This window comes from Protopterus annectens, chromosome 3.part1, assembly GCF_019279795.1.
Source record: "Protopterus annectens isolate FY-2018-M chromosome 3.part1, PAN1.0, whole genome shotgun sequence".
NCBI lineage: Eukaryota > Metazoa > Chordata > Ceratodontiformes > Protopteridae > Protopterus > Protopterus annectens.
The window spans coordinates 1,327,299,130-1,327,321,476 of record NC_056732.1 but is presented as its reverse complement, the minus strand read 5'-3'; positions in this window follow the sequence as shown (position 1 = coordinate 1,327,321,476).

The following is a 22,347-nucleotide window of genomic DNA, read 5'->3' as shown; positions in this document are numbered from 1 at the left end:
ATGTTGGAGGTATTACCATGGTTGTTGGACAACTGTCATGGGTGTGACCTAACTATGTATATCCAGCAGTGGTAACCTCTATGTAGGTAGTCTGTGTGCGCTCTGTGGTCTTGTCAGTCACTCTGCATAGGTAATGTGTTTGAGTGCATTGACACAGTTACTTGCGTATGTCTGTGTCCTTCTCCATATCTGTAGCTGTCATGGGAGATACATACCGTGTAGGACATTGTGGGGTGTAGAGGGGTACAGTGACCTACATGTCCATAGCTGACACACCATGTCTGCTGACACATTCCATGTACAGGTATTACAGGACTAGTGTGCCACTGTATATATCAATGGGGAGCCTATTGTACACTTGTTGCCCCTGTTCCCCCTTAACACATGCAGTGGTGGGCAGGCATGCACATATGTGGTGGTTACTGGTGTCAGTGTTTTGGAATGGGGTATGGTACTCCAGTATCCACACTGGTGTTCACTCCATGCCTTTGTCACCAGGCACCTGTTGCAATACATCTGCACACATGTGCTTCACTCAGTATATATATATATATATATATATATATATATATATATATATAATATATGTATGTATGTATATATATATATATATATATATATATATATATATATATATATATATATATATATATATAGATATATACATATAGATGTTGGGAGAGAGAGATAGAGAGAGACCGATGGAGAGAGAGAGTGAGAGGGGGTGGGACAGAGAGAGAGAGATATTCATATACAGACATATCTGTTGTCAGTCAGATCTGTCTGTATATGTATATGTATCTACATATATCTATATATGTATGTGTGTATTACGGTTTACTATTGAATGTGCGAATGCAATTCGTTTGAATGGCAGCCTCAGCGACGTGTTTGCGTGAACCGAAACTGTGAAAACTGTTCACTAGCGAACCGAAACCACGAAAACTTCGACGATCGACATTACCGGCCGAGCAACACCTCCACACCTATGCTACCATGGGTCGGATAGGGGCGAGGTTTTGCCGTTCGCCCATCTGGGAGTCGGTGTAGTGGCGATCGCAGTTCCGCTTTCGTGCAAGACGAGTCGTACATGTCGGGATTGACATTTCAATAGTCAACCGTGTATTACATATATCTGTACATACATATTCTATCAATCTCGATGTCTGTGCAGTAAGTGAAACCTGGTTCAAGGCTCCTGAGAGCACACTAGCGGTACCAGGCTATACCTCGTATCATGCTTTTTGGCCCCAAAACTCGGGCCAAAACAAAAAGGGAGGGGGAGTGTCCATATTCATCAAGGACACCCACACTTCCAGGTTAGTGGCAACACATGAAGCATCAGAGACCATCCAGGTGCAAATAACCATAGGCAAAACTGCTATACCACTGGTAGCATGTTACAGACCACCCTCCCAATCTCAGGAACCACAGTCAGCCTTCCTGAAAACATTGGAGGATATGAATGTCCCACCAAGCACCATCATATTGGGAGACTTCAACTACCCTAACATACACTGGGTGCATTATTCTAGCCCAAACACCCTAGCCCAAAGGTTCCCGGAATTCATTAATTCAAATGCAATGGAACAGCTAGTCACCTCTCCCACAAGGGGAGATAATATACTAGACCTGATCATCACAAACATGGGAACAATGTGCTACACACTGGAAGTATACCCCTCACTAGTCACATCTGACCACAAACTAATCACCCTGGATATACATATCCCACCTCCACCCACAACACAAAAGACTACAGTGAGAAACCTCTCAAAAGCCGACCTTACACTTCTTAAAACTGAGTTGGTATCCTTTAAGCCCACTGGGCCAGTGGAAACCACATCCCACAATGCAGACTCCTTCACAAATGCTTTCTACGGACATCTCCAAGAATGCATGGATAATGCAATCACAAATAAAACCAAGACCCTCTCCACCAAGAGCAGGCTTCCTGTCTGGTGGACCCCAGCCATGAACAAATTGTATAACAAAAGCTACTGCACGACAGAGCAGAATCCCATAAAGATAAGGCATCTCTAATCGGCACTAGTAGAAAGCTATGTTCTCTCATACAAACATGCAAGGCCATCTTTGAGAGGAAAATCACTATGGACACTACAGATAACCACAAGGCCTTCTTCTGCTATGTTAGACACCTGGGCGGAAACCCTCAGATATGTTTAGAGTTAGTTCACAGTGACAAAAACTACACTGAACACACAGATATTGCCAACATTCTGGCCGACAGGTTCAGTGCAGATTTCTCCCCTCCCTCACCCCCAAAAGAGGAATTACTTATCCCAGCTGAATGTAGCCTCCCTGTCATCTCAGATGTCCAGCTGAGAACCGCCCTCAGCAAAGCTATAAACACAGCATGAATGGGACCCGACGGTATCCCGGGTTGCGTGCTACGTGAACTCCAAGAGGAGCTAAACCCACACATAAAATGCTATTTAACCGTAGCCTTACTACAGCATATATACCTGGACACTGGCATACAGCAACAGTAGTCCCACTCCACAAAGGAGGCACCTCTACAGACCCTGGTAATTACCGCACCATAAGTTAACCAGCCTGGTCTGCAACGCTATGGAAAGACTCATTATGGAACTCATACACAGAGACATTGGGGACTTACAGACACATGATCCCACACAGTTTGGCTTTGTAAAGGGCAGATCCTGCCTTTTGAACCTGGTTGACCTTTTCAAAACAGTCACTAGAGCCATTGACGAGGGCACAGCAGTCCATACAGCCTACCTGGACTTGGCTAAAGCTTTCGACACAATACCCCACTCTGGCATCATAGACAAGCTCAACAGCTTAAATGTAAATCCATATGTCACAAGATGGGTTGGAAACTGGCTAAAGGATAGAAACCATAAAGTCAAAATCACTGGTGCCATGTCAGACTCAGAGCCAGCCACAAGTGGTGTCCCACAGGGCTCTGTCCTGGGACCCCTCATGTTCGGCATTTATTTCTCAGATGTGGAAGCAAACATGGGAGGGTAGTGGCTGACAATGTTCAAAGATGACTGCATACTAGGCTCCATAGTCGATACACCAGCTGACACATACATCCTACAGAAAGGCCTCACTGAAACGGACAACTGGTGCCGGAGTCATGGCCTTAAACTGAATGCCAAATAATGTATAGTCATACCCTTTGGGAAAAACAAAGTACCCACATATTATTACATAGACAGTAACCCACTGAGTACAGACAAAGCAATCAGAGATCTGGGGACACAAATCGATACTGACCTCTCATTTGACACCCACGTTGCCAAAGTGGTTGGATAGACTTCCTACCTTGCCCACCTTATCATGAAGGGATTCACATCCAGATCAAAGGAGGTCATTGTACCCCTATACTCCTCCCTTATCAGGCCCATGAATGTGTACTATGCCCCATTTGGTATGTACCTCACCTGGCACTTGCAACAGCTAGGGAGACCCCATAAGTACCTCACCAAGAGGATCAAGGGTCTCCAACAAATGTCATATGCTGCCAGACTAAAGAAACTCCAGCTCTATTCCGTAGCATACCGCCTACTTAGAGGTGATCTGTGCCTGACGTACAAGGCCATGTCCAATCAGGAATTGATGGACATGTTCCACCTCGTAAAATCCAAATCCATCAGAACCACAAGAGCTACAGATTTAAACCTCAGCACAAATATGAATAGGACATGCTGTAGGGACAGATCCATAACTCAGAGGCTTCCCATACTCTGGAACAGAATCCCAGTTCATGTTAGGCAGAGACCCTCACTGACTCTCTTCATGTGAATTCTTGACAAGTGGATGAGAGATCATAGGTTTACACCAGGGGTCATCTCTGTGTCACTACTAGACAGAGGCACAGTAAACTAATGCTATTATGTAAGGGGGTCTTCACTGTGTCACTACTATACAGAGACACAGTTTTCTAAATCTATTCTGTACACTGTCTGCAGATAGCCTAGTACTAAACTATGACACTGTGAAACTATATATGTCTATGTATTTCTACATCCCTCTCTATCTATGTATACATATATGCATATTATATATATATATATATATATATATATATATATATATATATACATATCTCGATATACATATACATATATATGTATATATATATATATATATATATATATATATATATATATATATATACTCCTTTTTAGTTCCACATATGTATACACATAGTAACGTACTGATGAACATCCATTACTGTACAACCTACTTGTACGTTGCACTACAACCTACATTGCTATGTGCACATAGCTACCTTCACATACATATGTATGTAGAGCCTTCAGTGACAGTTGCAGTATGTCCCCGGCCCTATGCACATCTTCATATACATAGATACAGACCAATAACACATATGGAGGGTTCACAGTATGTAGACTATTATATTAGTACTTTACATTACCTGTGTTTGTTGCAGCTGTTTATGAGGCTTGCAGTTACTTGGCCTGCTGTCAACTTGTTTGTTTTGTTGTTACTTTTTTTTAATTTGTTTATTTCTTTCTTTCTCTTTCTCTTTCTTTCTCTTTCTCTTTCTCTTTCTCTTTCTCTTTCTCTCTCTCTCTCTCTCTCTGTCTCTACCTCCAGAGGGTGCAATGAAAGTATTGCATGTGTGGACTGGGAGTACAGGATGCTTTTGTAGGTATCTGCACATGTCCATGTGATGGCCTCTGCACCAATTGTCAGCCAGCATTTACTAATTGCATGCAGCCTGTTGTGTAGTGATTGCAATTCTCACTGTGATTTCAGGACAGTGCTATAAAAAGGTCTGTTAGGTAGGCGTAGCCCTTTCAGATTATCAGGGTGGGGACCATGCTGGTTTGCTGTGGACACTGTTCTGTGAGTGTAAGGGTTGGTATGTCTCTCATATTTCAGGCTGTGTTGTAGACACTGCAATGCATGTTGTTCTGTAAGCTGAGTATTCCTTCCTCCAGTTTCCTCTTCTCCATGTGTATGTAAACTGACACCTACGACTAGTAATACTGTGTATATGGGTGTGTGTGCTTTCCTGTGGGGATTGTGGTGTAACTGGTATATAGCAGTGGCTCTTGCAATCTGTTGCTATGGCTTCAATATTTGCCCTTTACATTCACTCCTTGTATGCCTGCTAGGTGTCTTTCCTGTAATGTGTTGCTATGGCTTTCCTATTTCCCATTTACATTCACAGCTTGTAATGCTTGCTATATCTGTTTGGGCAGCAATTCCCTATGTGTTTGTTGTGGTAGGGTGTTACTGCATGCAATGTGGTCTGGCCATGGTGTGGGCCTTGACACTTACAAGGGTATTTAATCATGCTGCTGAGCAGGCCTCATATACTCTCAGGTGCATCTTTAATCAGCCTCATGGAATGGTACATATCAGTGGGATACTCCAATGAAATATTCTGATATTCTGCAGTTGTGACCGTGGGTTATTTCGAGCATATGTATTACTACACCATTTGTGACGTGCAAGTGGTGCATACTTTCAGTAATTCATAGTTACCATTGCATGTGTAGTAACACCTTCCTGCCTACTGTTAGTACATTTCACAGGGTGTCAGTGGGGCACAGTTGACATTTGTTTTCACATCAGGGACATCCCTGTAACTCAGTCACAGTTGCTATGTCTGGGCTTTTAACTATTCAACTATGGCAGTGTTTATCCTGCTCTGAGTATGTGTGTGGCTTGCCAGATGCTACTGTGACATTATTACCTACTAGCTACCAACTAGCATGGCTGTTTCTCTTCACACAGTACTGTTTTACAAATCCACTAGATTTGACAGTAAATATACATGACATGCTTTGTGTACTAGACATGCTATATTCCCTTTACATTAATTCCTACTATTTCATGATATATTTCTTTCAGCACAATGCTCTTGTATAGCAGTCATGGCTTAGTGGTAAGTCATGCAGACTAGTGTTTCCAAGGTCCTGGGTTCGAGACTGACAGAGGTATTTTATTTTGCTGCTGAGAAAACTACAGGCCTTGGCATTCAGTGTGACTAAGGCACTTTTAAGCAGTTGTAAGCAGGTTAGCGTTGGTTTGCACGGAGGTCACGCATGTGCACTGCCGCTTAGCTTCGCGCACACACGCTTAGCTAAGTGCACAGAAGCGCACTCCCGCTTGCTACTGCTTAAAAGTGCTTACTCTCGCGCACACCCGTGCTATTTTCTTTTAAAGAAAATAAAATGGGGAGATAAGAAAGTGGTGAAAAAGGGGGCACAAAGAGGGTAGGACAGTAGGAAAACAAGCTCGGGTTTTGCAGGAGGGATGTAGGAAAGGCCCATAGCTGCCCATTTCTTCGTCAGCAACAGCTGTGCATATGTTTGTAATTTGGTGTGAAATTTGAAACTTTCCACCCTTGAGAGAGGTGTGAGGACAACAATATTTGTTGTACAGCCAATTGTAATTGCCAGTTTACATGTCCAGCAGACATGTGTGCAAAATGGGCAGCTATGTATGGGGCGTCATTTTTTTGTGGGTACAGAGTGCCCTTTTTTTTTTTTTCAGGTGAGAGTGGTATGTCAGGTACAGGAGGCCGGTATAGCTGGGGAGGTAGGTAGGGGAGGTTAACAGACAAGACAAACAAGACACATACAGGGGTGGTGTATGACACATGTGGAAGGGATACACAACTGACGAGGACGGATGTTTGGATATCTCGAGCCCATGAGCCCACAGATGGCAACAGTGGAACTGAGATCCCCACCCATGGACAGTTGCCACTGTGCCTTCACTGCCCAGGACGGGGCTGTGCTGGGGGCTGTGTAGGACAGGCAGCAGGCACGCCCGTGAGTTGTGCCACCCGTGCCTCAAGCTGGCGTAGGGGCCCAAGCACAGCGTGCCTGATCTCCCTACGCACCACAGTCCGGACACTACGGAGGGTGAGTGGATGTTGTCCTCCGGCCACGCTTGCAGTGGGGGGATGAGCCCCATCCCCTGCAGTGCTTCCACCTGCAGGTGGCACAGGGTCACCGGAGGAGGGTACAGCCTGGGCACTACTGCCAGATGCACTCACCAGCTGAGGTGGGAGAGGTGGGTCCGCTGGAACCCGCCTTCCCTGTCGTCCTATGTTTTGCATTATTTAATGACAGTTTGGGTTAGTAATGTACAATACCATTCACAATTAGTTATAACAGCATGCATTAGTATTCCCATTAACCAAACACCCATAAATTCAAGCCATTGAACAGCAAGCATAACACATGCATAATTTGAACAACAATACACAATCCAACAACATGCACGGTTGATTGATGGCAACAGGCCATCAGGTTTGGATGTATGAACAGGGAACATGCATCAACATACATGCAAATATGTATGAACCAACAGGACAAATGTCCAGGGGAGTTAATTGTGAATACACATACCCATTTCATGTGGAATGGATTATTTGTGGTTATAGGGTAGGGTGAAGAAATATTTCATTAACAACTTCGAATACCTATACATATGCTGTACATTTCTACTAGCTGCAGATATATACACACTACAGGTCTGACTACAGTTTCCTATGCGTAAACTTATGCATGTTGGTGATAGGAATGTTACTGCTACATTAATATACATTTCATTTTTATTCATACACATTCATATCTGGCTCTGTTCAGCTACAGCATCCTGATACATTTGCTTTATATGGCTCTAGACAACTGTGGATGTTTGGTATTTCATACAACCATACTATCTGCATATGCAAACTGACAGCAACATATCCAAATTGTGGGACACACATTCCAGCTTCAGTACTTTATTCCACACATTTCACTGTTTGGTTGTGCCTGTCACATTCATTTCATTCTGTACTGACTGCAGTATACTTTATTCAGAGGTTATTACAACTTTATTGGTGGATTCATACCTCTTTCTCACACTTTCACTTGTTTTATTTTTACAATTCAGGATGGTACTTAATTCTAGGCTTTATTGACATGTTTTACTTGGTTATAACAATCCTTTCCAACAGTCTCACTTGTGTCATGTTTCAGAATTTAAACGGGGATATATTTCACACATGTGTTTTACTCAGCTTGTGTAGCTGTAATTTTCAGCCTGCTGCAGGTTATGTACTATTATATTACAGGTGGAACATCTTTATTTCAGACTTGTTTCATTTTTATTTTTGGATTACAGGCTGCATCACACTTATGTAATCACACAGTACTAGCAGAATCTCTCTTACACTGTTACTTGCACTTTATATTAATAGGTGACTACACTGCACTCTTTTGCAAGCTGTCATACTTATATTTTTTAACAGTTACAGGGAGAGAATTACTAACCTGCCTGGTGGCACAACCGCACAAGCCTATCAGCATAGGCTCGACGATTCGTGGAACGGATACCTGCAGCTGCAATATAAATGAAGTAATATTGGAATACACATCTCCATAATATCATCTAGGTTAACTTTCTACATAAATAATTACATGTAACTTACTCAGTAGTGGGGCGTTGGGCATTTGCCGGGCCTCCTGGATCCAACGGTTCAGTTGGTCCTGCTTCCATCTCTTCAGGTCCGCATGGTGGTGATGGACCTGTTCACCAGTCCTTGGTATTCCTGTGGCACTGGTGAGATCATGTGCCAACTGGTCCCACACCTCAGCCTTGTATGCTCCCCACAGGACCTGGCCCTGCATGAGTTGGGCCTCATGATCGTGGACAAGGAGCCAAACCATATATTTGGACTCCTCAATGCCCCACCTCTGTGCTCGGAAGCAACTACCCTCTTCTACACCTGCCATCCTGACTGCAAACCGGTTCCACAATCAGTTATGCTGTGTATTCCCACCTATGGGGCTTATATATGCCGTTTTTCCCGCACTTATCTGTGATTGGCCATTTTGGAAATGTATCAGCTTCACAAAACCTGCTTTGTCATGCTTCTCTTTCCATTCATTCCTATATATATGCTATTACTGCATTTCTAAGAGCAACTGTTGTGGCTTAGTGGTTCAGTACTTTGACTATGGTGCATGGTATCCTGAGTTCTAGCCTGGCCATTGCTTTTTATATTTTATGACTGTCTACACAGGCTAGGAGGTGTGTCTGTGTAAAGGCAGTTTTGATACAGCTTGCTCAACATTGCCCGCCGGTTAGCTTGTTGGCGTGGTGTGCAGCTCCGCGCAAACGGGTCACGTTGGTTTACGCGTCGTTTGGCTGTCAGCACGCATATTCCGCTCATCTCAGCTACGGGCACACAGTTTCAGCGTGTTAGAATGCTACTCAACCCCGGGCACTCATTTTACACCTGTTAAACCACTGCTCACCTACGGGCAGATATACTCAGCTTGTTAGAGTGTAGCTCAGCTATAGGCACTTCTGACATTTGTTTTTTTTTTTATTATCACACATTTCTTCATAATACATGGCCCATTTCATTACATTTTACATAAAAATAATTTTATACATGTACATATATATCAGGGAATTGTTTCGTGCTTATTTCACTAAAAATAAAAATTGATGTTGTGGGGGCTCGAACCATGACTGCCTCCTCTTCAGCCGACGTCTCTATCGCTACACTATTGCTTCTTGGCTTACTTTGCATATTTAGATCTTATATGCTTTTCCACTGACTGCTAACTGTGGCTAAGCGACGGGCACGCCTGCGCAAACTAGCGCACTCACGGGCAAACATCTTTAAAACTTATAAAAAAATATATAACATGTTCATTTTTACATTTTATGTTTATAGTCTGTGGGGGCATGTGTTGTGTTGTATTTATTGACATTTACGCGGACTCTGTCTTGGGGGTTTACTTTCGGGACTGTTACTCTTCTGGGGGCGTGTCCGTTTGCAGGGCTCGCCCTACGGATACGCCCCCTACTTTCTTACATGGACCGTGTTAGCTTTGGGTGTGAGTCAACATGCCCTCATGAATATGCATGGAATGCTGACGTCACACTGTTTAACTGCAGCCTCCGTGTAAGCCTTGTAACTCTTACACGGAGGCTTCGTGAATCCTGCCCTTAGTTTGCTTGTAGGTTATGAGCCATACATTGTGCAACTGATGCTTAAATAGCAGAGAAGATTAGATTAAAAAAAGGCCCTGTGGCCAGTTTAAAATAGCACACTCTACTTTTGTTTGCACAATCTGGGGCCAGGAAATGCCTCGTGTCTCTTCTACTCACTTAAGTGGAACCAAGGCAGTTCCAAGGCAAAATAAATGGTCCCATGTGGTAGAATTTTGCAATGCAGTTCATTAAAGTTTACAAATTTTATATTATCGCTGGTAGAATTTTGCAATGCAGTTCATTAAAGTCTTCAAATTTTACATTATCACATGTGTTTATTTTTCCATCACTGTTGTAAAGCGTGTTGGAGTGGTATCCCAGAGTCCTACAGGAAGCTGAGAAAGTTGTGTTAATAGTATTCAAATTTTATGCTAATTAGTCATCCACATTTTTGCTGGATGTTCTATTTTTCAAGGGTCTTTGTTCTTATTTTCGATGTCTGCAGGTTGAGAAGTATGGGATCCATTCACAAGTCTGTTGAATTCTATACAAAAAGGCCTAGTATGGGGCAACTGTTTGTCTTACACCAACACTACTACTACTGTCCCTTTTCACGCGTACCACACTCTGCTCAGCTGTACTGGTGTAGCAGTTAATACTGCTGGGTTATTTGCAAAACTAAGTTGCAAACAATGTCATACAACTGAGTAACCTGAATGTATTGCACATTTCAGCATACTAATGGCTTTCTAAGTTTTTTTATATGCTGTCACCAGTTGATGTGAAAAAGTAAAAGTATTCAAGTCCCTGACCTTTTAGAGTATGGGTGCAAAGTACAGCTAGGCAAAATGCTGACAGTCTGTATCATTGCTTACTTAAAGACTTGTAAACCTGGATAAAAATGAAAGTGCATTGCCTAAAAAGTTAAACATTATTTCTGTGGTAATTCCCTGTGAACTTTGTCACTGAAAGGCAAAAAATACCCCTGTGATAGTGTTGTAATTTCTTTTTTGAAGAATCTGATGGCTTGTTGGCAATGGTTTCATTGCACTTTACATTTTGTAAACTCAGTATTTAAAGTTATAGAGTTTGAAAGGTTATTGATCACAGTTAAGTTTGAAAATATTTGTGCAAGGCATTGCATCTAAAGCTGAAGTATTTACTACAGCTTATAAAGTAGTGAAAGCTATACCAGAACTGGTGAGCAATGTGAGAAAATTGTGAAAATGACTCCAATAATCATGTTTTGCAGTGCATTAGTTAACACACACATTAGGGATGTGAAGCCATTTTTGTGGTACGAGTCATTTCAGACAGGCACACAGATAACACTTCTAAACTACATGAGAGACCTCTATGTAGCTTTGTGGAGCATCAAGCTTCAAGAGTTAGGATCATAGCTGTATTGATCTTTTAAAGTATATATGCTTGAGGTATGTGGAAAAAAAGTTTCTTGGGTGATATAGCAGAAAAGAAAAGCAGCTTTCAAACTTAGTGGCCACTATAACAATTAGCTGACTGTCATGGACTGGTCCAGCACGTTTTTCTAACACTGGTTTCAAAAATGCCATAACTTCCTTTTCAGGTAGCCTAATACAGGAAAGCATAAAAACTTTAACATGGCTGTGTATTAGATCTTTGCAAGACATATTGTACAGCAGATCAAACTGCACTTTGAAATCTTAACATCCATGTTTTTATCTTACTGTTAAGTGACAGATTTCCCTTGTGTTTCTTGCTTCTTTGCTTGCCTGTGCGCAAGTACACTGCAACTCAACAGTGTTTCACACAGTTGGAGTGCTACGGTAGCTCTTACTGTTGTAGAATAATGCAAAACATGACTACCTACACAACAGGTGCTCAGGCTTGAGTACTGATTGTACTATCTTGAGCTGTGAATGTGAATATAGAGTATGTCTGCAAGCTTGTGTATACCCATACCTACACAATTTTATTCAATAACAGAAGTAGATTAGTTCTGCATTCATCTTGTACAAACCCAGCTATGAAAAAACAGCTGGACTGCTGCTTGTTCTATAAATCAGCCACAGAAGCAGAACTTGTAACATTTATCAATATTCATAGGTTCATAGGTTTATACTAGGCTATCTGCCCTAAGGCATTTATAAGCCTAGCCCAAATTTTTGTGGCTTATGCCACCCCTTATATGAAAAAATACTGTGCCCATTAGTTTGTTGTGCCTCTGTCCAGCAGTGACACAGAGATGATTCCCGGGGTAAACCTACGATATCCCATCCACAGGTCTAGATTTCTCTTGAACAGAGTCAGCGAGGTGCTCTGCCTCACATGGACCGGGATTTTATTCCACAGCATAGGGAGCCTCTGAGTGATAAATCTATCCCTCCAGCACGTCCTATTTATATCCGTGCTAAGGTTTAAGTCGCTTGCTCTAGTGGTTTTGGTGGATTTGGATTTTTTGAGGTGGAGCATGTCCATTAATTCCGGGTTGGACATGGCCTTGTATGTCAGGCACATGTCACCTCTGAGCAGACGGTATGCGACTGAATAGAGCTGGAGTTTCTTTAATCTGGCAGCATATGACAGATTTCGGAGTCCCTTTATCCTTTTGGTGAGGAACTTTTGGGGTCTCTCCAATTGCTGCAGATGTCGGGTGAGATACATCCCGAATGGGGCATTGTACTCGATCATTGGTCTGATAAGTGAAGAGTACAGGGAACAATGACCTCACTAGATCTGGATGTGAATCCCTTCATGATCAGGTGGGCAATGTAGAAGGTCTTTCTAACCACTTTAGCAACGTGAGTGTCAAAAGAAAGGCCACTGTCAACCTGGGTCCCCAGGTCCCTGATAACCTCCTCTGTGCTTAGTGGATTGCCACCTATATGGTAGCTTGGGGTTACCTTGTTTTTCCCGAAGGGTATGACTATACATTTTTGGCGTTTAACTTCAGGCCATGGCTCTGGCACCAGCTATCTGTTTCCGTGAGTCCCTTCTGAAGGATATCCGTGTCCGATGCACTTTCCACTATGGCGCCAAGTTTGCAGTCGTCTGCAAACTTTGTCAGCCAAAGTCCTCCCATGTTGGCCTGTACTTCTGAGAAGTAGATGCCAAACAATAGGGGGCCAAGGACCGAGCCCTGTGGGACACCACTTGTGACCGGCTTGGAGTCTGACATAGCGCCAGCAACTCTAACCCTGTGGGTTCTGTCCTTAAGCCAGTTTGCAACCCATCTTGTGACATATGGGTTTACATTTAAGCTGGTAAGTTTTTCTACAATACCCGAGTAGGGTATTGTGTCGAAAGCCTTTGCAAGGTCAAGGTAGGCTGTATGGACTGCCTTTCCCTCATCAATGGCCTTGGTGACTGTTTCGAAGAAGTCGACCAAGTTCAAAAGGCATGATCTTCCCTTGACAAAGCCAAACTGGGTCGGGTCCAATGTCTGCAAGTCCCCTATATCTTTGTTTATGAGCTCCATTATGATCCTCTCCATAGCTTTGCAGACTAGACTTGTTAAGCTTATGGGGCAGTAATTACCAGGGTCCGTAGAGGCGCCGCCTTTGTGGAGTGGGACCACAGTTGCCGTACGCCACTCCTTGGGCACGTATCCTGTGGTAAGGCTGAGATTAAACAGCTGCCTTATGTGCGGGTTTAATTCCTCATTTAGCTTGTGTAGCACACAGCCAGGGACACCATCCGGTCCCATTGATGCTGTGATTTTAGCTTTAGAGAGAGCAGCTTTCACCTGCGCATTTGAGATGACCGAGAGGCTACACTCGGCTGGGATAGTTATCTCTCCTTTAGGGGGGGAGAGGGGGGTGAAGTTTGCACTGAACCTGTCTGCCAGTATGTTGGCAATGTCTGTGGGTTCAGTGATTTTTGTATCATTTTGGACTAATTCTGAGCATATCTGGGAGTTTCCACCCAGGTTCCTAACATAGCTGAAAAAGGCCTTATGATTGTCCTTTGAATCCATGGAAATTTTTCTCTCAAAATTGGCCTTAGTTGATTGTATGAGTGCTCGTATTGTTTTACTAATAATGATCAGGGGTGACTTCCCTTTTATGGATTTTGTTCTATCATGTAATAGCTTTCTCCTCTTATTGTAAAGTTTGTTAATGGCTGGGGTCCACCAGACTGGACGTTTGCCCTTTGTGGAAAGAGTCTTGGTTTTATTTGGGATTGCCTGATCCATGCAGTCCTGGAGGTGTTCATAGAAGGCATTTGTAAGGGCTTCCGCAGCTTGGGTTGTGGTTTCCACTGGCTCAGGGACCTTGAAGGATACCACACCAGTCTTGAGTAGTGTGAAGTTTGCTTTAGAGAAGTTCTTCACTATGGTCTTTTTTGTTTGGGGTGGGGGCGGGATGTGGATTTCCAGTGAGATTAGTTTATGATCAGATCTCACCAATGAGGGATATACTTCCGGTGTGGAGCATTTTGTCCCCATGTTTGTGACAATGAGATCTAGTATATTTTCTCCTCTCGTGGGAACAGTGACTAGCTGTTCCATGGCATTTGAATTTATGAACTCCAGGAACCGTTGGGCTAGAAAGTTAGTGCTTGATTAATGTTCCCAGTCTATATTCGGGTAGTTGAAGTCACCCAATATGATGGTGTTTGGAGATACATTTATACTCTCCAGTGTCTTCAGGAAGGCTGTGTGGGGTTCCTGAGTTTGAGAGGGTGGCCTGTAGCATGCTACAATTTGTAGAGCAGTTTTGCCTATGGTTAGTTGCACCTGGATGGTTTCCGAAGATTCGTGCATTGCCACCAACCTGGAGGTGTGGGTATCCTTTATGAATATGGATACACCCCCTCCTTTTGTGGTGTGGTCCGGGTTTTGGGGCCAGAACGCATGATATGAGGTAAAACCTAATAGTGCTGGGGTGCTCTCAGGAGCCTTGAACCAGGTTTCAGTTACAGCACAGACATCGATGTTCTCCATACTGAGAAGGGCCTCGAGTGCATGCATTTTGAGATTTAGACTTCTGGCATTGAGCATTACCCTCAGTTTCTTCCCATTTTTGTTTTCTAGGGTGGTAGGTTTAGAATTTGAGCCTTGCCTAAAAAAGGCACTATGGGGGTGGCAAGAGCCTTAGCCAATATCCGGAATCCCAGGGTGTGAACGACCTGAGACGTACCTCCCTGGACTACCCAGGGGTGACAGGTGCAAGCCGTCCCTTGCGAAGCAGCGTGGCTTGTCAAGCATGTCATCCCAGGCAGACAGACACTGGATCCCCTTTGAATGACACCAGACATTAAGCCAATTGTTAAAGCTGATCATCTTGTCTCTATATTGTGGCATCATTCTTGGTGAAGGAAGGATACTGCTCAGGGTTAGGGTCATACCTGCCTGGGCTACATAATCAGAGAGCTCCTCTATGTCTCTTTTCATGTAGTCCAGGGAGGTACGTCTCAGGTCGTTCACACCAGCATGGACAATGACTGTGTCATATTTGTACTTGCCGTGGAGTGACCCGAGTGCTTGTGTTATGTGGCGGATTCTAGCGCCCGATAGGCAGCTTACTGTGACCCTCTCCTTGTTCAGCCTGGTGAGTGGGACGTCAGTGTGTCTGACTATGGAGTCACCTATGACAAGTATGTTTGGTGTTGTATTTGGCCTTAAGGGCTGTGACTGCTTTGCACACTGCTTTTGTGGTTTATGTGTTGCTTGTGGGGTGTCTTGAGGTAGCAGTTGTTTGGGTGTCTGCTTTGAAGGCCTCTGCTGTTTAGGTAAATTTTTACTCAGAGCCTCCGAGTATGTCTTTGTGTGTTTATGTGTTTGATTCAGTGGAGTGGTAGCATTATGTGAGGCTGGTTTTGTGGTGTGTGTAGTTGCCTTCTCCTCCTGTCTGGTCTTGCCAGTCCTGAGTTGAGAGAGCTCAGCCTCCAGTTTGGCTAAATAGCTGCATCTCTCGCAAGTATTTGTGTTATGTGGGAGGAGGAGAGGGTTGTCTGTGTACATGAGGCAGTTATAACATTGCCTCAAGATTCCCAGATTCACCATCTGGACCGGAGAGGAGATTGACAACTGACCTTTGGACATGCTAGAATAATATTGGGAAATCCTTAATTGAAAACAAGGGCCAGTGGGGAGTGAGGGTGTAGTGCTTTTAATTTTTAGTGCTGACATATAATTGCTTTAGTGAGCAAGTGCCAGGTAACTTGAGTGCAATGTGTTACAAGTAACTAAATGCAAAAACGACAAACAGTAACTTTCTTTCAAGTGAAACAAGGAAATAAGTACAGTAAGAAATGCACATATCACTAGTGATCCACAGAAGCGCTGAGAAGTTGCGTATTAGGTGGAATTAGCTTCCAGGGAAATAACAAGCAAACAAACAACAAGCATATAAACAAAGCTAGATTCAGCAGGCCTGGATCTAGTCTATGCTAGAGCAAACAAGGTGTACCAATTTCAGTAAGATACAGTTCAAATATTCAGGCACTATAAACCTTTAACCAGAAATTCCCAGCTCAGAAGGGCAGAGTCCAGCCTCTTCTCCCACAAGAGTGCAGACCACGAACCTTCTTAATGTAAAATAACTGGCCTGAAGCCCAAGTGCCTAAACCAGAACTAATACACATGGACACTGGGCTCTCAATCAGCAGTTCCCAACTTAGAAGGATGAAAGCTACCTGTCCTGCCACCACAATGCTTGCCACAAACCTTCCTAATGTAAAACAACTGGTCTGAAGCCCAAGTGCTTAATCCAAAAGACTTAGAATGATAGCTACACTTTAATCAAGTTACAACCAAGCAGTAATAAATACCATTGAATACTTTAGAGAATGTCTGGATTAGTGCTCAAGTTACACAAACAAAGCTAGATCCAGCAGGCCCGAATCCAGTCTATGCCACAGCAAACAAGGCGCACCAACTTCAGTAAGAAACAGTTCAGATATGCATGCACTATAAGCCTTTAACCAGAAATTCCCAGCTCAGAAGGGCAGAGTCCAGCCTCTCCTCCCACAAGAGTGCAGACCACGAACCCTCTTAATGTAAAATAACTGGCTTGAAAGCCCAAGTGCTTAAACCAGAATTAATACACTTTTAGAATAACAGACACTGAGCCCTCAATCAGCAGTTCTCAACCTAGAAGGATGTAAGCTACCTGTTCTGCCACAACAGTGCAGACCACAAACCCTCTCAGTGCAAAACAACTAACTGGTCCGAAGCCCAAGTGTTTAAACCAAAAGGCTTAGAATGAGTTACACCAAGCAGTAATAAATACAATTGAGTATTTTTAAGATGATGCAAAAGTAAAATGAAGTAGGTAGAAACACAAGTACAGTAAAAGCAGATGAAATTTTTTTTTTCAAATACTATTTCTCTTTATTAAATTTCTTTAATATTTTATAGTATATTAATTATACTATATAATATAATATATATATATTATATTATATATGCTTAAATATGGTCTGCAACATAAATAAGACATGCTGGAGGGACAGATTTATCCCTCATAATATAATATATATATATATATATATAATATAATATATAATATAATATATAATATTAATTAATTTTATTTAAATTTCTATTTATTATTTTTCAAATACTAGAAATGAGTCTTGCTGCATAAATGGAGTATTGGGATGGTGCAATGGTGCAGCGGTAGTGTTGTTGCCTCACAGCAAAAGGTTCTCCGGTTTGATTCTTGCCTGGGGTGCCTTCTGTGTGGAGTCTGCATATCGTTCATGTGGGTATTCTCCCACATTACAATTACATGCATCTGGATAGTTTCTCCCTGGGCCTTCGGTGAAAATTGGCTTTGTTCCAAGTTGGACTTTCCCAATAAATAAAATGTTCTGGCTGGATGTATAATAGTTCATTCTTCATCACCTCTGCTTGCCACAAGGCTAAACTTATATACTATTGTTAGCGCAAAGAAACGTTCAGTAGTCTGAATCGCTAATCAAAACTTCCTATTCAGAATCCAAGATAAGATAGAAAAATTGAGGTGTACTGTAATAAATTTACTAAAGTTGAACCATAATATGGGTATTTGTTTTGAATGTGTAATTTAATACAGGTGAACTGCAAAAACTTGTACAGCTGTACTGTTAGAGATAGGGGAGAGAGCATCAAAAAATGCAAACCTGCAGTCTGTGATGACCATTCATATGTATATCCATAACTATGCTTGTAATGAATTGTTTGGAAATGATCCAGTACACTGTGTCATGCAGACTGGATTACATGTTTGAGTCACTGCTCTGTATTTTGTAGCAAGTGATTTGCTCTGAATAGGCACCATAGGTATGTAATGCATGAAGAAATGATTTTTGCCTTAACTTTTTTATGCATTTCCAGTAACTTGTACCCTCATGTCTAATTACTTTGTAAGGAACATACTGCATATCCACAAATCAAATGGGTCTAGGGCTGCCCATTCCAGGGACTTAAATATGGTCTGCAACATAAATAAGACATGCTGGAGGGACAGATTTATCCCTCAGCGCCTGCCACATCTTTGAAACAGGCTACCAATTCATGTGAAACAAAGCACCTATATAACACTGTTCAAGAGGAGCCTGGATAAGTGGATGGGGCACTGTAAATTCTTACCAGGAATAGCACCCACAACCCTCCTGGACGTGGGCAGTCATCACTGAATGCAGTCTTTGGTACTGACTAGTACCTGTACGATATTACATTGGGTTGAAATGGCTAGGCTTAAAAGGACCTCCATGTCGATAGCCTAGTAATTTCCTATCATCCTAACAAAAGACTCTAAAAAGGTCAAAAAGTGCATATATTCAGCACAGAAACACTCAATTAATGCAGCTGTTACAAACATAATGCAAAAAACAAGTGCAGAAGTAGTGGATATGGTAATGCAAGTCTTATTGTAGAGTTTAGCAGAAACCAACAACATTCTTCTTCTCAAGTAAAGTTGTCGCCAAATGCATCAGAACTTGTAGGTTATGAGCCAAGCGTTGTACAACTGACACTTAAATGGCAGCAAAGATTCAAAGCTAAACTGCCATCTCCTAGTTGGTCTGTGGTTGGGCTGTTATCTGAAAAGAAAAAACAGTTTAAACATTTTTTTATTTGAAGACATGGTATCTCATAGAAAATATGTTCTTACCTTAGACAGGCAATTGTTATAGACTGTTAATCCCGTTGCTCAGAAGTATGTACCTAAACGGATTCACTAGAGAATCTCGAGATACCGAAATCACAGATTTCAGTATCTCAAGACTAAAACAGTGAATTCCGGAAATGTCGGCAGTTCAAAAGCACACCGATTGCAAAGGCGAAACTGCCACAGACAGGCTGCTATGGTTAGCTACAACCCTGACGTTCACTGCAAGCAAGCGGGTAACAACAGCCCTGATGTCTGCTGCAACCATGGCTGACAACCCTGCCATTGCTCCTGGGATGATCGTCACAGTACACTCCACAATCAAGTTACAAAAGGGACACCCTGCACTACTGTTGGATGGGTATGTGTTGAATCTGCAAAAAGTAAACAAGGAGAAAACGTACTGGTGCTGCAAATGGAAATGTGCCCAGAAGTGTAAAGGTAGGGCCATCACACAATGTGTGCCTGAGGGGGAACTGCTGCTCAAAACAGTAGGGCATAACCATAGTGGGGACCCCTTCGAGATTGAAAAGTATCATATGTGTGCAACGTTAAAGGTGAAATCTGAGTTATCCAGCGACATGCCATGCGTAATTGTGGATGATGCCCTGGCATCCACATCCAGCAATATCGTGCCCAACCTACCAAATCAGAGGGCACTGCTGCAACAGGTGGGGAGGGTGAGAAGGAAGCAAGCTAAATGTACAGATGCTTGTGTTAGCATATTGCAGGAGATTAATGTAACTGACTTCCCCACAAAGACCAGTCCATTTGTTAGTAAGAGGATGTGTGATAGTGCTACAGGCACAGTGGTAATGGTGTTCACAACAGTACAGAACCTGATAGATCTTAGCACATTCTTCCATAAAGGGGTCATATGTCGCCAACTGTACACAACCTGGTTAAGTATGGTGGCTTCAATAGGTCTGTACTGTTAATCTTCTGTTTAATGAGCAAGTAGTCTCTTAAGGCCTATAACTATATGTGGCACTGTGTGTTGCAATTTCTGGCAGAACATAGCTGCGACACTCAGTTGAAGTACGTGTTAACGGACTTTGAGTTAGCTGCCATCAGGAGCATCAAAGGGAACCTACAAGATGTGGCATCCAAAGGGTGTCTCTTCCACTTTGACCAGAATATCTGGCGTAAAGAACAGCAGCTAGAGCTAGCACATAGGTATAATACTGTCATGGCATTCCAGTTGACTGTGAAGTCACTTGTCGCCCTAGCATTCCTACCAGACGAGGAGGTGATACCGGCATTCAATCAGTTGAGGGACTCATTTCCATGTGAGGGGAAGGACCTACTATGGTACTTTGAGGACTGGTATGTGTTTGGTAGGGCACGTAAATTCGCTACCAGAACAACAACTTCTTCTTCTTCTTCTTCTTTCGGCTGCTCCCATCAGGGGTCACCACAGCAGATCAACTGTTTCCATTTCTTCCTGTCGTCTGCATCTTGCTCTGTCACACCAACCACCTGCATGTCTTCTCCCACCACATCCATAAACCTTATCTTAGGCCTTCCTCTTTTCCTGTTACCTGGCAGCTTCATCCTTAGCATCTTTTTCCCAATATACTCTGCATCTCTCCTTAGCACATGTCCAAACCAATGTAATCTTGCCTCTCTGGCTTTGTCTCCAAACCTTCCAACCTGGGCTGACCCTCTAATATACTTATTCCTAATCCTGTCCATCCTCGTCACACCCAGTGCAAATCTTAACATCGTCAAGCTCTGACTCCTGCCTTTTTGTCAATGCCACTGTCTCCAACCTATATAACATAGCTGGTCTCACTACCCTCTTGTAGACCTTCCCTTTCACTCTTACTGGTACTTGTCTGTCACAAATCACTCCTGACACTCTTCTCCACCCACTCCATCCTGCCTGTACTCTCTTCTTCACCTCTCTTCCACACTCACCATTACTCTGAACTGTTGATCCCAAGTATTTAAACTCATCCACCTTCGCCACCTCTACTCCCTGCATCTTCACCATTCCTCTATCCTCCCTCTCATTCACATACATATATTCTGTCTTAGTCCTGCTGACCTTCATTCCTCTTCTCTAGAGCATATCTCCACCTCTCCAGGGTCTCCTCCACCTGTTCCCTACTCTCACTACAGATCACAATGTCATCTGCAAACATCATAGTCCACGGGGACTCCTGTCTGATCTCATCTGTCAACCTGTCCATCACCATTACAAATAAGAAAGGGCTCAGAGCTGATCCTTGTTGTAATCCCACCTCCACCTTAAACGCATCCGTCACTCCCACTGCAGACCTCACCACTGTCACACTACCCTCGTACATATCCTGTACCACTATTACATACTTCTCTGACACTCCCGACTTCCTCATACAATACCACAACTCCACTCTATGCACCCTGTCATACGCTTTCTCTAAATCCACAAAGACACAATGCAACTCCTTCTGACCTTCTCTGTACTTCTCCATCAACACTCTCAAAGCAAACATTGCATCTATAGTGCTCTTTCCTGGCATGAAACCATACTGCTGAACACTAATCATCCCCTCCCTTCTTAACTTAGCTTCCACTACTCTTTCCCATAACTTCATGCTGTGACTGATCAATTTAATCCCTCTGTAGTTACTACAGCTCTGCACATCACCCTTATTCTTAAAAATCGGTACCAAAACACTTTTTCTCCATTCCTCAGGCATCCTCTCACTTTGCAAGATTTCATTAAACAATCTAGTTAAAAACTCCACTGCCATTTCACCTAAACACCTCCATGCTTCCACAGGTATGTCATCTGGACCAACAGCCTTTCCGTTCTTCATCCTCTTCATAGCTATCCTTACTTCCTCCTTGCTAATCCACTGCACTTCATGATTTGCTACCAGAACAACAACATGCTGTAGATTCCCCCTGCTCTTTCCCATAACATTCTGGAATGTTCATGCTTTGAATGCTCTCTTCCTTCCACACACACGGAACAGTGTGGAAGCGTGGCACTGCAAATTGAAATCAATGCTGGGACACAGAGCCACCAAACTGTCTTTATTGCATGTGTTAGCAAGGGAACAGGACAGGGTGGAGGAGTTACGGGCACGTATGTTGTGTGGCTGTCCGCCGTCTCCAAAGTGCGGCATGTAGTTAAATGGCACGGGCAGTTTCAACATGTGTTGCAGAATAGGGTAACGTATGGCTGTTTGGACTTTCTCACAGCAATTGCTCAGCTGCTGAAGGTGTAACTAGTGGAAGGTGTGTCTGTTGCAGTTGCTCAACATCTGCTGGTGTGTTTCCCTCTTGTCACTATGTGGTGCGT